Source organism: Branchiostoma lanceolatum, chromosome 12 (assembly GCF_035083965.1).
Source record: "Branchiostoma lanceolatum isolate klBraLanc5 chromosome 12, klBraLanc5.hap2, whole genome shotgun sequence".
Taxonomy (NCBI): domain Eukaryota; kingdom Metazoa; phylum Chordata; class Leptocardii; order Amphioxiformes; family Branchiostomatidae; genus Branchiostoma; species Branchiostoma lanceolatum.
This window is the reverse complement of record NC_089733.1, coordinates 8,040,395-8,055,057: the sequence shown is the minus strand read 5'-3', so window position 1 is coordinate 8,055,057 and position 14,663 is coordinate 8,040,395. Positions and strand designations below refer to the sequence as shown.

At 42.7% G+C, this 14,663-nt stretch overlaps 1 long non-coding RNA gene across 2 annotated transcripts in view; it reads left to right on the top strand.

The window, feature by feature from the left end:
- LOC136445913 (uncharacterized) overlaps positions 1-14,663 on the top strand; it is a 32,459-nt gene that overhangs the window by 10,051 nt on the left and 7,745 nt on the right. For both annotated transcript variants that reach the window (XR_010757454.1, XR_010757453.1), the window contains exon 3: positions 9,547-9,683. This is a non-coding gene — a long non-coding RNA (uncharacterized lncRNA). The remainder of the gene's footprint in view (positions 1-9,546; positions 9,684-14,663) is intronic.

Here is a 14,663-nt window from a genome sequence, read left to right as displayed (position 1 = left end):
TAATTGGGGTATTACAACATTAAAAAAAAAGAAGAAAACTAGACAAGAGAGACAAGAGCTTTTTAAAAACTATTTCTAATTTCTGGGAGGTAACTTTTCAACGTTACCAAGACTGAGACATCCTACACTGACAATAGCGAGAGAGAGAGTTGTTCGGCGCGGAGATTTGATGAAATCCCTCGTGATGTGTTCTCCCTGCTCCTACCTTGCGGCACTGGTGCTTCATTTTCTGTCAACTTGCCGCGGGCAAAGTTGGCGGGGACAGTGACGCATCGCGCTGCCCGGGAGTGTTAGATGGTGTTCAATATGGAAAGGTTGAGGGCACGGAGATCTGCTGGATAGGCACTCATCACGACCGCCGTTTCTGTCGAGTGGAAGTCGTAGAGGATGACCTGTGTGCGTGAGGTCAGGGCAGGACCTTCCCAACAGGCCGCTGTAGATACTTCTTCCTCAGGAGCTGATAATTTGCCAACTCGGCAAAGGTCGGGTCGTCGGGTCGGAGAAGATTGGGGATTGGGACGTGAAACAAATGCGTTGTTACTGGGCTCATTTTGTTTTCGTACGATAAAGATATCAGATATTCCGTGTTATGTATTTGATGTTCTGTACTGTACTGTGCTGTGCTGAAGTGTTAATGTGGACGGAAAGTGCTTTTTCGGGAAATGGTCCGTTACTTTTACCGAATGTTATGGCTTTCACCACTCTATCCTAATGGTGAAACACATATGAGTATCATTCTAGAATGATCTCTTTGACAAAGTTGAAAAATGGTCCATGAAAATGTCTATAGTGTTGATGAATGGCGTTCCATATACAGATAATCCTGGTCGTAAATTCCGACCAAATTCCCAAAATGCATCGGCTGTTAGAAGAATTTGCCAAGAGGCATGATTGCTGTGCGCATGCGTGGTAATAACAAGTGTATGGATCTCCTGGATGTAGCTGGTTGGACGAAAATCTCGGCTCACAGACTTAGCGTAACATTATTTGATCCTACCAAGAAATCAAATGCTTACTTCATGCTAAGATTTATGTCTTAAAACTTTGAGACATAGACCCAGAATCAATAATATTCTACAAGCGTACACCATGCTCAACAAAGGTATTATAGTGTTGATGAAAAGCCTCTCAACGCAAATCCTATAAATCCAAGATAGAAACGCTAGCGATTGTTTTGGATCTACACAATGGTAATGAATAGCCGGATTATGACCGTGAAGAATGAAATAGATTTCGTACAAGTACTGAGCACGTGAGAGAAATACTAAACGGTAAACTGTTGAACTCACATTCCACGGAAAGTATAAGGGGTGTTTAAAGTTGCCATGGCTTTTGCTTAGTCTTCTAAGATACAGTCTCAGCTTTGTGAATGGTTTCCTTGTGATTTTTTGAAACAAGGAAACTGAGTTAATACGGCACCGCGTGTGGTGACAACGACTGTACACCACGTACACGCCTGCGATCATTTGAAATACGGAAATATTGCACTGGAAACTTAACATAAACTCAATATCGAAGGCCTCTCTGATATGACGACAAATATAGATATGCTAGAATGGACACGGAAGCAAAAAAGTACAGAAAAGTGATATAAAGTACCATCTATGGGACGGCATAGTCGATACAATTCATCGTGCGGCTTTTTCTAACGTAGTCATATATCAGTTACCCTTAATCAATATAACACCGCACTGTGGAAAAATCGCGGAAACGAAATCGATAGACACCGTACGGAGTGCCTAGCGGGATCTCTACGGCGGATCGACTCGACAGAAAGCGCGCGTGGTGTCATTTATTTCCTGTCAATTTGATTTCTTTTTAATGCCAACTCGTTTCACCTTGTGGCGTCGGCTCTCCAAGGGATAAGACTCTACTAAACCCGTGGACCTCTGCGTTCCACGTAACATTAATACACAGTAATTTGGCGCCCACCCCATCAAGTTAGCACGCCACTAGAATACCAAAAAGAATTCTCAACCTTATCAAAAACTCATAAGGCTTTCCGTACATGTGTCTCTGTAGATTAGACGATCACCTTATTTGGGCCTTTCGTAAAGGAACTTCAGCGTGTAATAAAGGTATTATTTTGCCATAACTGCTCCCCGTGCCCTCTTACAGTAACGCCGCAAGGTACTCATATTCCGTCTTGAACATTCTTCCGCTACTTTTGATGTGTGTCTAGGGTTGTTGAGAATGCTCAATGATATGTCTTTAAAAGGAACTGAGATTGTTTAAGGGTGATTTAAGATGCCATCTTGTAAGGCGTGCCAAACAAATCCTCGAAACTCTCGTCTATACAGAAGGACCCCTTTAAGCCTAGAATCCATCCTTTTTCACTTGAGTGCGCTCCGACGTTCTGTTTCGCGGGGAATGTGCACGGAGTGAACTGGAGCGAAAAGGGATAGGTACCAGAGACGTACTCTCTTCCTTTCAAGAGGAAAGGTTTGAGGATAAACATCATAACGGTATTTTCTGTCTTCCCTTTCACTGACTGCATTAAAACGTGAAGATTGTGGCAAGTATTTTCTGTGAAGGCATCAAACCGTGTTGAATTTTGGTTATCATTCATTCCCTCTTACTTCATGCAACCTCCTTGCTTCATGTTAGCATCATTGCGCTAGTAGTTGCATGACTTGATTTAAGAATGTATGATAATGAAAGAGTTGACAAAGGTAGGGGCGTTGTTGAGCCTGTCATCGCGACTAAGATGGATCCATCGACTGCTCTAAGCTTTTCGAAAAGTCGAAGGTCTTGCAAGTTACCTTAGCGTCTTTCGTCTTCCATTCGCTCGCATGACGTCCAACTCCTTTGGCATCGGTGACTTTATTTTTGATGCACTGCGCGTTTTAAAGGTCCATAATGGCCCATCTCTTGAACCGGTTTCAGGTTTCCGTGTAGTAATGGGTAGAAAACGAAGATGAACGCCGAGGAAAGAATCGTTCCGTGCTCGTACGTAGGCGGTGCGATGACACCGTGACATGTCTGACGTCACGTACATATGTCTTGTCACCCGTGAGCAAGCTACTGCGTAAACTCATGCGGAGGAAACGGGTTTGCGATACTACAGTAAAACTTCAAGCACATATATAAATGCAATGGCGTTCCCATTCAACATTTTGGCATGGGTTATGAAGCACCATAACAGAAGTTACCGGGCAGCCCGTATTATAGGAGAGCTATATAACACAATGAAATACACGCTTCCGGGGTTTCTTTCACGATCTCTGAATATAACAGCATAGCTTCACTTTTCCAATTGTTCCAGTGAAAAATCTATCACATCGATGTGGAAAATGAAATTATACTCACTCATTTAGCTTGTACGATGCATTCATTTTTTAAATAAAATAAAGTTTTTTTTAACAAAGTCTGAAACAGCAGGTTGCTAATGACATACGTGGAGCGTCAAACCAGCTCACGTGACGATAATGTAATTAATTGTATGCATGTGACTTACACACCGATGTCCATCACTCTCAGCGAAAGGTTGTGTAAGACAGCCGAAAGCTCCGAGTCTAATCGCATTCCGCCAAGTAACGATTTTTCTCCCCCATCTAATAATAGGACCATTCTATTAGGAAAGTCGCTTCCTGGAAAAACGCAGAAGACGAATGAAACTGTCAGTACAGATAAGCATGATAGACTATGCCGATATGACATGAACATCGGTTTTACATTTTACACTGCAGGCTGGCCATATCCTCGGAGATGAAAGAAAACCTCTGCCACCAAGTCTGCGTAAATGTCGATTGTGCGCATGTGCGAAGTGAATAAAACAATTCTCCTGTCTCGGAGGGACCCTTTAGCCGTTTCCTTTATCAAGAAGTTGTGGTTGGTTAAAGGACTAAAAAGTCCCATGGCAAAAAGTATCCTGACTAACTAGCTTTGCCGTTATCTCGTGACAGGAGAAAGTACTTAAACCCCTAGCTTGCTAGCTCTCCATACTGTACAATGACGTGGAGCCTTCTGATTGGCTGCTGTAATAATCTACGATAATTGTAATCGACGTGCCGTCTAACGCTCCAGCGAGGTACGTTCATCTCTGTCAAGTGCGCAGCAGTTAACGGCGAGGAATTTGCCATTATCCTTATTGATATCGATTAGCCTCTTTGGAAAACAAGACTACAATGAAATGAGGTGTCATTGGCAATCTGCTCACGTCTCGGATCAGAGTTTGGCTCAAAGTTTTGTTTTCCTGAAACCACGGTGACGGAAAACAAACAAACATACACACGAGCAAAGAAACAAAACAAAATCGATTCCATGGACACATCCACAACAAACTAGAATGCTATTGTATGGCATCCTCGCTGACTCGCGTGGTATTAGAGAGACGTCTCGCGAGGGTTCGTGCGATGCATTTGGGTAAACTTGAAGCAGCATCAACCTACCACCATACACTGCTGTCTTGTCAGGTGCACAAACAGTAGTCTCCAAGCAGACCTACGGGTTGGCAAAGACCGTATCCAACAGGCAGAAGGAGTTTTTATAGAGACTACACAAACAGCTGAGAATCCTTACATACCTGCAGTCCCGCGGTGCACCTGTTTTCTTAGTCCCGCGCTGCACCTGTTTCCCCGCACAGGACCACCAGTGCTCGCGGCGGTCCCACAGCGGGTTTACACGCGCCATTTGTAACAAGCGTCGGCGCGTGCAACACGCAGGAGAAATTCCTTCCTGCTAAGCTAAGCATGGCAACGTTTGGGCCCCTTTCCGCTTGTTAGTCTCGAAAGGTTTTCTACCATGCCGTGAGTGAGTGAACACTGATAAAATGGAGTCAAAATGAGTAACTATCGTCAAACAGCCGCGAAATCTTTCATTCTGCCGTAAAAATGAAGTTAGGGGTAGAGGTAAACTTCTGTGAGCTGGACGTTTTCTGAATTCAAAACAGAGGCTCGCAATATTAATATAGTCTAGCCACTGGCTTAAGTTATCTTTCAATAGACTACTATGCCAGTACTGTATACCTGAATCTTGACAGAGAATTTTCTATGAGCAGATATATCTTGAGATTCGATCTTTCACAACAAATATCCTTGACTTTTTCCTGGTTGCCCCCGTTGCCGTAGTGACGGGAGAAATGTATTAGTTTCCGGTATCGTTCTGATGCTATCGCCCCGCCGCCCGTAGCGGTCCCAATAATGCACTTTCCTCTCTACAGATAAAATCGCAGAAACCAACGCAAAAGGAATCCATCTGTGTCTTCTGGAAGCGATCGCCGAGTTAGCGGAACAGAAAAACACAATTGTCTTTTACTCCTCACCTCCGTCTTAACTTTTAAAGCCTTAAAGTCCACGAGATAAAATCTTGGAAGAAAGCTAGTTATAACAAAAGTGAGTAAAAAGGGCAGGCCTATGCCACCCACGCGAAGGCTAGCGTACGCAGAGTTATTGTATGAAAGTAACGTCTCCACAGCGGGAAGTTGAACTTAGACATTCAATTTTCTATCTCTACGCGAGGGAGTCGGTTATGAGCGGTTTATCACGGCGCTCCGTATGAACTTAAAGAGTGTTAATTAACTCCGACGCTCTTTATTATACCGTAGATAAAGAGTTGGGCGAGCAATATGCCAAATAGGATAATAGCCTTATCTTTTTCTCGCAGACGGTCTGTCCTCGGAGACCCCCTGTCGGAGAATACGCATCAGTTGGATGTGAGCGGTGACGGGGTGCGTTCCGCCTCGCTTGTGTTCCTCAATTTTGCCAGGATCCTGCATTATCGGGGGGTAAAACGTCAATGTTCCGGCGCTGATAGCTTAGATTTTTAACGTAATGCAAGTGAAGCCTATGAATCTTCTTAAAAGGGTACGGTCTACTTGATGTTATGGTGTCTTTGTGAGAAACTGTATGATAACGTTTGCCTAAGACGGCTAACTAAGGATAGTTAGGACATTGTCCAAAATGTAGGAACGTGTAAATCATTTAACGTTGTCCTATATTGTGCGTCGAAATCGACTTAAAGGTCAGACTGTTTTCGTCGATACTGAAATGTCAAAGAGTCAAGCAGTTAAACCTTTCTATATGGTAATATGCAGTGGTTAAAGTAAGGGACGCGCTATTTTTCGGTGGATTACGGATGAAATGGGTGACCAGGCTTACGGAACAACTCTCCAGTCGACTGGAAGTGAAATAAAAGACCTGAGCAAAACCCCATCTTCACGGTTAAACTACGTCAAGGATGTTTTACGTGTCTAAAATACGAAAATTAAGAGCCAGGGGCATAAACACGCGTACGTTTTTAATAATATTCTCTGTGAATATGTCATCATTCTTATTATGAAAGTAGAAAAAGCTGTATCTAAAGTGTCTCTCGTCTGCTGAGCGAACCTAACTGCCTTATGTGTCGGACGACACGGGAGCCCCTAAGTTTCGTCTGTTGTTAATGTCGTATATCAATTCAAAGTAATGATTTATAATGCACTATTTTACCGAAAAAGTTGACATTTGGCATCTATGTGGAGTTTATTTGCTTAAAATGTTTAGAAATTGGAGTTGTCACTGGGGGCATATAATATGTGCATAAGAAATACATGTAGATTATCATAAATAAACGATCGATCTTAAAGGTCATGAGTGGCAGTAAGGACAAAAAGGTCAAACACCGTTTTAATCTGCGGACACGTCTCGCTAATCTTAATTAATCTCAGAGCCTGATTTATATTCCTGTTAATAAGCCAACCTCTCTCCCCCCAGTGATGGATTGTTCGGAGTATTAGATGAAATGACGACATTCATTTACTTCGCTTTTAACACCGCGGAATTATTCCTCGGGGTTTAATATCTTTCACGTTATCCAATGTCTTTCCAACAGAATTCTTTCAATAACTTTCCTCAGGTACGTAGACAGATAATAAATTTTCTGCCTTGGAAAGATCGATTTGTCTTCATGGAAAAGCTGCCAAACTTTGAAGTGCGCGATGTCCTGGATTAATTTAAAGTTTGCGAAACTGAAGAATTGCTTGGCAGTTGAGTGCCTGCTAAAAAACCCTATAAGGGCCCTAAAGTGTAAAGAGTGGACCTTCTTAAAGAGCTAGAAGGAAACTCAGAAGAGCTACTAAGGCATGGCGGAAGATGTATTGGCGAGCTTGACAGCTATTGAGTTTGCCAAGCATTGTACAGAAAGCAGGAAATATATACAGTTTCTAGCCCTATTCTGTGATCTACACAGCTCGAAACTGTCAAGTACATTTGGAAAATGATAGTCATTTGCAATGAGCAGTTACAAAGCGAGGGAGAGAGCTTTTGAAAAATAGCTCCAATATCTGGTAACACCAAGCGTTCGCAGGTACCATCGCTAACGATTTCCGCGCTGACTTCTTTGTGCCCGGTGAATCTAAATGATTGACAGTTATTCCCAACGACATGCTTCCCTCAGTGGTGTATGTCGTGACCCTTTGCTGGGTCAGCGCCGCTCAGATATCAGTGTTGGAGCGGACTAATGCCAGCTGCCTCCAGATCACAGAATATTGGCCTTTATGCAGGACCGAGCATTGATCTAAAGGATGTATTTGACGCGCTGTGTTGAGCAGGAGTTTTCTTGTGGATGTTTTTCTTAACTGCGCACTATCTTGGCAGAACTGCATCTGTAACCGTGAGTTTTGAAGGTTACGGTTGTATTTTTGGACGGCCAAGATACCAATCATAGCAGAGATACATGCCTTGTTATCAAAACGCGTCCTGGTCACTTATCATCTAAGTACTGCTCAGATTTCACCTTTTCAATTCAGACCTTAGATTTCGGTAGGTTCTGCAAGGGGCCTGCAGCTGTACAAAGGCATAACGCATGGACGACATTGATTTTCTGTTCAAATAAGTCATTTTTCAAATAACTCCGCATAACGTATTAGACCTTGACACTGAATATTGCCTGTATCAGGACTGGTATGCAGGTAGGGGTGCCAGTGGGACGAGCGACCGTTGGCAATTACATACGCGTCAAGTGGAGCTTGTGCACCTAATATTTTCCTTCTTCGGGGTCCGCGGGGATACATCTAGAACCACACTTCTTAAAGTGGTGCAGTCTGTACCCTAGGTACGGTAATAACTGTTTTCTCTCAGGAATTTGGAAGCCAAATTGACCCAACAGACCACGAAAACGGAATAGAATCCATGGAGAATTGTTGTAATTTAGTTAAACAACCAGGTAGACAATCGTCTCTGGTACAGTCAGTTGGGACAAGTTCCTCCATACGCGATGCATTTGTAATCTCCAAGCAAGGAGGCAAAACAGTATTCAAGACAGCTCTGGATGTTGTCTTGCCCTCGGTAGATCTGCTTGGAGATAACTACATTTCTGGCGCATATCTCATATATCTGTAGCGGTAGTTCTACATTAGGGTGGGTGACTTATGGTGAGGCCGCTACACTAGCGTCCATATATAACATACGTCACTTCTGATTGTTCAGTTCCGTGTTCATTCCGCCTCACATCACGAGCGGGTTGAAAACTTGTGACTGTGCCGTCACAAATGATTAAGCTCTTCGGCAGGAAGTATCGTACAAGGTCGTGTCCGCGTATTTGAGGATGACATCCCGTCTGTAGTTTCCAAATTTTGTGTAGGAATAGATATCGTATGCAACGGACGAAATTTTGATGCAACGTTGACCAAACATCCAACAGAAGTCGTTATGAATTCTAAAACTCTATTGTATCGTCAACTACAAGACGAATCATGTACATGCTTGATAACACACTGCATCTGAAGTACAATGCTAGTTATGGGTTAAAAAGTGTCTATTTAGTGTTGACAGTTGATTTTACCACTAATTATTGATAAATACAAATAATTCATTAGCCAGGCTGGTCACACAGAGTACCATTCACATCAGCACATTAGGTTCTGGCACAGTCAGTGCTTCACAAATATTCATGTCCTCGTACATGTTACTAGGTTTGCGCCATTTTAAGGTCAATGCCATTGTCATAAAGATATTTTTCGTGACAAACATGTCACCCAATATCCCTTGTCATCAATGTTGAGAAATAAAAAGCTGTGGATCATTCTGAGGGATGATGCAACTTTAACTGATCGCACAGCAAAGTCTAATCCGACCAGAGCAAGCTGCTAGGGGGCCCAAACCTACATTACCTTTTTATTACATCACAAGCTATCAGCCACCCTAAAATCAAGACCATAGCACGTCCAGGTCAAAAGATACAAAAACGGAATTTCTGCTGCAGTACCAAGGTCACATACCAGGGGGCGCAAAATCGACATTGAACTTCGGCTTCACAACACCTGCCCACATACCAAATATCATCGTAATCTATCAAGAGGTTCTTGAGTTATGCTGACTAGAGTAGTGCGGAAACACAGACAGACAAACAGACAAACATAAAAACACACACACAGACACACTCAAAAATATATCTCCATTTTTCATGGAGACAACTCAATTTTTCATGGAGATAATAAAACAATAAAGCTATATCAAGTGTAGATTTGAATCAAATCATTGATAGCGTAATATCTCTTGCCTGTTGTACATATCAGTTTCCGTTGTAAGCTGGTTTATAAATCCTATATCGCATTATTGTCTTCTCCAGATTGAGAAATATGGAGTGATCCATGCGGGCCTGACTTTGCGAGAGGGCACCGAGGGAAAGAAAATGTCGTCTGATGTCCCAGCATCATTATCGTCATCGTGGAGTTACCCGGATGTAGAATGACAACGAGGCCGACGGTACGTTCTTCGTTTTTCGATGTTTAAAAAAAAATATACGTATAACGTATTCCATCCGTTTTCAAAAGCATAGCAACAGAAAATATCTTGATGCAAAAAATATGGAAGAAATTCTAAATTTTACGGTAGTTTTCTTGAGCCAATACTTGTGGCAGAAATTATATCGAATCTGCCGTCGATCAATAATCTGCTTGGTGTGTGTAGATTACACAAAGTCACAATCAGAAAGTTTACCGGGTAGAATTTAATGAAAAGTCATCAATTTGTCACGTCTGAATGACTTGGCCAAGGATACGCAATTTCGTCTGATTGATCACACAGTTTTACAGTCACTAATTACTTTTGTGGTAATGACGTAATCGATTATTTCGACCGAAAATCGCTCTTTCATGACCAAAATAACGAACAGAAAATTAATTGCATTAAAAATTGAACGCAAGTCGACTCAAGAAATGCCTTTGAAGCATCCACGTTTAAAAATAAAGTACCAGCAGTACAAATAGATGTTGGAAGTAACGTTCAATTCAGGCAGGTGCATTGCTACCTATGTGAAGTACATTTCATCACGTACTCGTGTCTTTGTAATAATACACAGAACTCTCACCGGGGTTCCAGTCCATGTTAATTTCGGAAAGTTATAGAAAGACAACTACTCTGTTCTCAGTAAATCCTAGCCAGGAGCGCAACGTGTTTCTCCTCCATCACGAGATTGAAGAAGTGTCGCCTTCCCATTTACAACCCACATATTATAGGGTGCAAACGCGTCGGAATGGCGTTCCGCCGCCTTCCACGTCACCGGTACCTGAAGGGAAGGATTACCTGGTAATCTTACTGAACTCCGTGGATCGGATCCCTGGGCGAAGGGAGCTATTAAAGTCGGCAATACCGGCGCTATGCCGAGCCCGACTCCCCACTGTCAGGCTTTAGAGCGTCGTCCCGGGATAGTTCCCGCCAAGTCTTCATTGATTTCCGCAAACGATAACTACCGGTGGCCAGCAGGCGGCTTTATACGCGCAGCTACCTCGTCCTTCATCACAAAAATCAGAAAATTCTTTCCCCAGTAATCTAATGCATTCCCCGTTGAACACATGCATCTTGCATTATGTGAGGGGTTTAAGGGGTTTCTACACAAATCTGTCATTCGTTCCATAAAGCCGATAGTACGGCATTGTAAGTGAGTGCCTTGTGATTTATGCTTCTGTTTTCGTGAGCACACAAGCGTGAATAACGATCGTATAAAGGTATTGGGTAGGTAAGTACAGTCAGACCCAAATTGAATGGAATACATGAATGCATTAATACTCTGGCGATGAAAAGTCGCAGAGGTTTATGACGTACACGCCTCGCCATCTGTTGAATCTGATTGGATCGAATTAATCAAATTAACCGATTGCCCTTGCTTGCATCGTGGTAGTATGATCTATCACTTGTGGTGACATCTGTTTTGGAATGGAATTCGTCCTAACCGATTACGCAGTGTTTTCAAGCGAGGACTGATGTCTAAAATTAGGAGACGAGCTCGCCACATGTCTAGTGGAGTCAGATATTACTAAATATAGTTAACGGATCGTTTAGCGGCCACTGTGACAGGTGCAGAGTAAGATCTCGCGATTAATCCAATCAAATACCCAGGTCCCAGGGTCCCACAGGCGGGACAACTGTCCCGGGCCCCAAACAAAGGGCGACCTCACGAATTAGCAAGGAAAGGCACGTATAGCGTAAGACATCAATTTCTGTCACACAAACACAAAAAGGTTATCGATAACGCACACGTTGTGCATTTTTCAGGAAAGGATTCGGCTTTCAATCTTGGCAGCGCAAACTTGGAATTGGAGTGATCATGCTTGTGTGGCAGAACCCATGAAAGTCGCAAGATGGCGCTATTCAGCGGCCATTTTCGATGCGTTTGTCCTTGTTTCAGGACATGATTAAACAATGACTTCAGAATTACAATGATTAAATGGACAAGTAGGTACACCAATAATGTATTCAGACCAACGATAAGACAGATAGGAACATCCCTTATTCAACAAGACAGTGACAGAACTGACGGACGGTATGATCCCAGACGTCCTGGGGTGAGGGCGTGACCGTGGTTTAATCAGACCATGATCTGTGACGGACACAGGCGGAGAGAACACCCGGTCACCCCCCTGTTGACACCCCGCCCAATGGGCCATGTCATCCGCTGCTCGGTTCAGCTCACTCGTCTGAATAAACAGTGATAATCACATCTATGATGAAGGGATTCTGACAAAAGGTCCAATCAGAGCTAGTAACCAATCGGATGCCGGCCCTGATTATTTTTCATACGAGGACGCTTATCTCCATGAAAAGGCTTATGAAATTCTTCACCATTCACTATCTAGATATTTGCCAACATTTGATTTTATTCACTTATCTTTATCTGATACTTAGGTCTAGCAATGTTTCTTGAACATGAAATGTGTTCAGTATAGCAAGGAGGTTAAATATGTATATTTAACCTCCTTGAGTATAGCTAGGCGGAATTTTGATATTTTTGAGCCGAAATGCGAGTAATGTTTTGGGAATGCGTATCTAGAAGCAATTCTTGTGGCGTACCGGTCATGACCAAATTCCATATCATCTGCATATAGAAATTGAACTTGAACCCACATATCTGTCTAATATAGCCGAAATAATTTGAAAACTTTAGGCCAAATGAAGCAAACAGTATACCCAATGATTAGAACTTGTCAGCTCCAAGATCACGTGACTCTCGCGTGGTCAATGACGAGAGCTATGACAAGGCGCCTCTCTTCCTCCTCCTCCCCAACCTCCTTCTACCCATCTTCTTCTTCTTCCCCTCACCACTGTCTCCAAAAATCCCCTGCATCTCTATGTTGATTTTGTTTGCTATCAGTTACTTGTTTCTTTCATGTTGACTGTGTTTGTGATTTATTTTTTCTTACCGCCATTTCATCACGATGCTTGTCTTGTTGGTTTACAAAGATAACAATGTGCCTCACAAGTTTTCTAAATGTAGATCCAATGGTCTGATAGACATGTCCATGCCTCTGACGACGGATATTACGTACAATGACGTCACATACTAATCTCACTGTATAGCCATCCCGTCATGTAACAAATCATATATGTTCACATACAGTTCCAACCACCTATGTCCACAGCCATTTTAGGAATACTATTACAAGACGTACTTTGTGTGCTTTACTTCTAGTGATATAGAAGGTCCTCTGCACTGTTACAAACTTACCAACATTGCGTGTTTCACCTGTACCTAACATATAGTATTCATAGGTCTAGAGCACAGCACTCCCCGTAGTTTAGAATCACCACTCGTGCACACTGTCTTATCTCCCTAGTGGAGACGGATAGAGCACGTTCTCTTCATGCACTCCCACCGTTAGCACCGCACCCTTCTCTCATCTCATGTAACAAAACGTAACTACCATTCTACATTCTCACTACATGTAGTCACTTCAAGCATGATGCACTTTTCCCTCTGAAATTGTAAAAAAAACAACCCCCAGCGAGCTACCAGCATGTAAACAAAGGTCGGTGTCAGTTCCCACCCCGATCCAAGAAACACATCTTATGAAAATAATTTCCCAGCAACCTTTTCACAAGTCCCACCATGCTTTGCTTTTTCCATCACTTCCGCCACCAGTGATCCAGTCCTTCTCCCAGCATTCCTTGTACTTCCGTTGTCTGTTTCCTCGCGACTTTTTCCACAAGGTCAACTCGTGTTCTTTCCTGCGTCTTCTTTCTCCTCTTGCACTTCACTCTGGTGTCCGTCTTTTACGAATGAAGAGCCAGAAGGCTCTAGTGATTACTTTACCAGTCTTTCCGCTTCCCTTCTCATCTCTGTGCGAATCTCTTCAACATCTCTATGTCGCTGTCTCTATTTCCCTCCATTTCTCTCTCTCTCTCTGTCTTCATTGTGTGCTCTACATCTCCACTTGACTCAGCCTCTCACACTTCCCTTGACTGTCTGACTCCATGCTTCTTTTCTGTCTGTCCAGACCTTACCTACTGTCACACCTACTTTTCTGCAAAACCGATGAAGAGCGCCGCTCTAGTGATTATACTTTGCTTTGCAGCTGTCCCTTCCCTTAATTTCTGATTTCTTAAACTTCTAAGTCTTTCTTTTCTTTCTTGTCTTTGGAGTGGACCCTCCTAATATTCTCAACCCCCTCCCTCTATTCAAACATAAATTTAACTTAACTTAACCTAGTACTTAACTCTTTATACTCTTTTGAAATATTAAGCCATGATGTCTATGCTGTCGGTTTTCTCAACCCAGTCGTCTGTTCATGTGTGCCACCTAGAGCATAGCACATGTACTGCAAGTCTGACGTCATATGTTCCAACCTCTCGTGTCCTTATTTGATTGGACCACCCCTGCACTCTGCTGCTTGATTTATTTAACATGGCTGTCCTCTCTCTCACTTGGTGCCCTCAACAATGTACCATGTTCATGTGATATTGAGAATGCTCGTGCATATGACTAGACCACATTGGGTTTCTGCGTTATGTTGCACCAATGCATTTCAATTTCTATCTTTTCTTTCAATCTCATAAACATTGAAGTTGATTTGATTATGGGCAGAGCCATGTAGTGACCTTACGTACCCTTGACTTAAGTTCTTTAAACTAATCCAAGAACATGTCTCTGTCTCCTTACATTTAGGTGTGCATTATACATATTTGCAATGTTTTGAAACGAATAAACCATAACTCCTTTCATCTATTTCCGAAACTACTGGTACTCCTACAATCGCCCTATCTCTATTTCTTACATTTTCCTCCTAATGTTGCCTTGCTCTCTTTTCCCTTATTCGTCTCTCTTACCTAGTGTTGATATCCTTCTTTTTTGACTCTGACTTGTCCTATCATCTCCTTCTGCTCACGTGTTTCTGACCTCCTCCTACTGCTCACCTCTCTTTGAATTCTTCCTTCTACTTACCTCTTTCTGACTTCTGACTTCCTCCTACT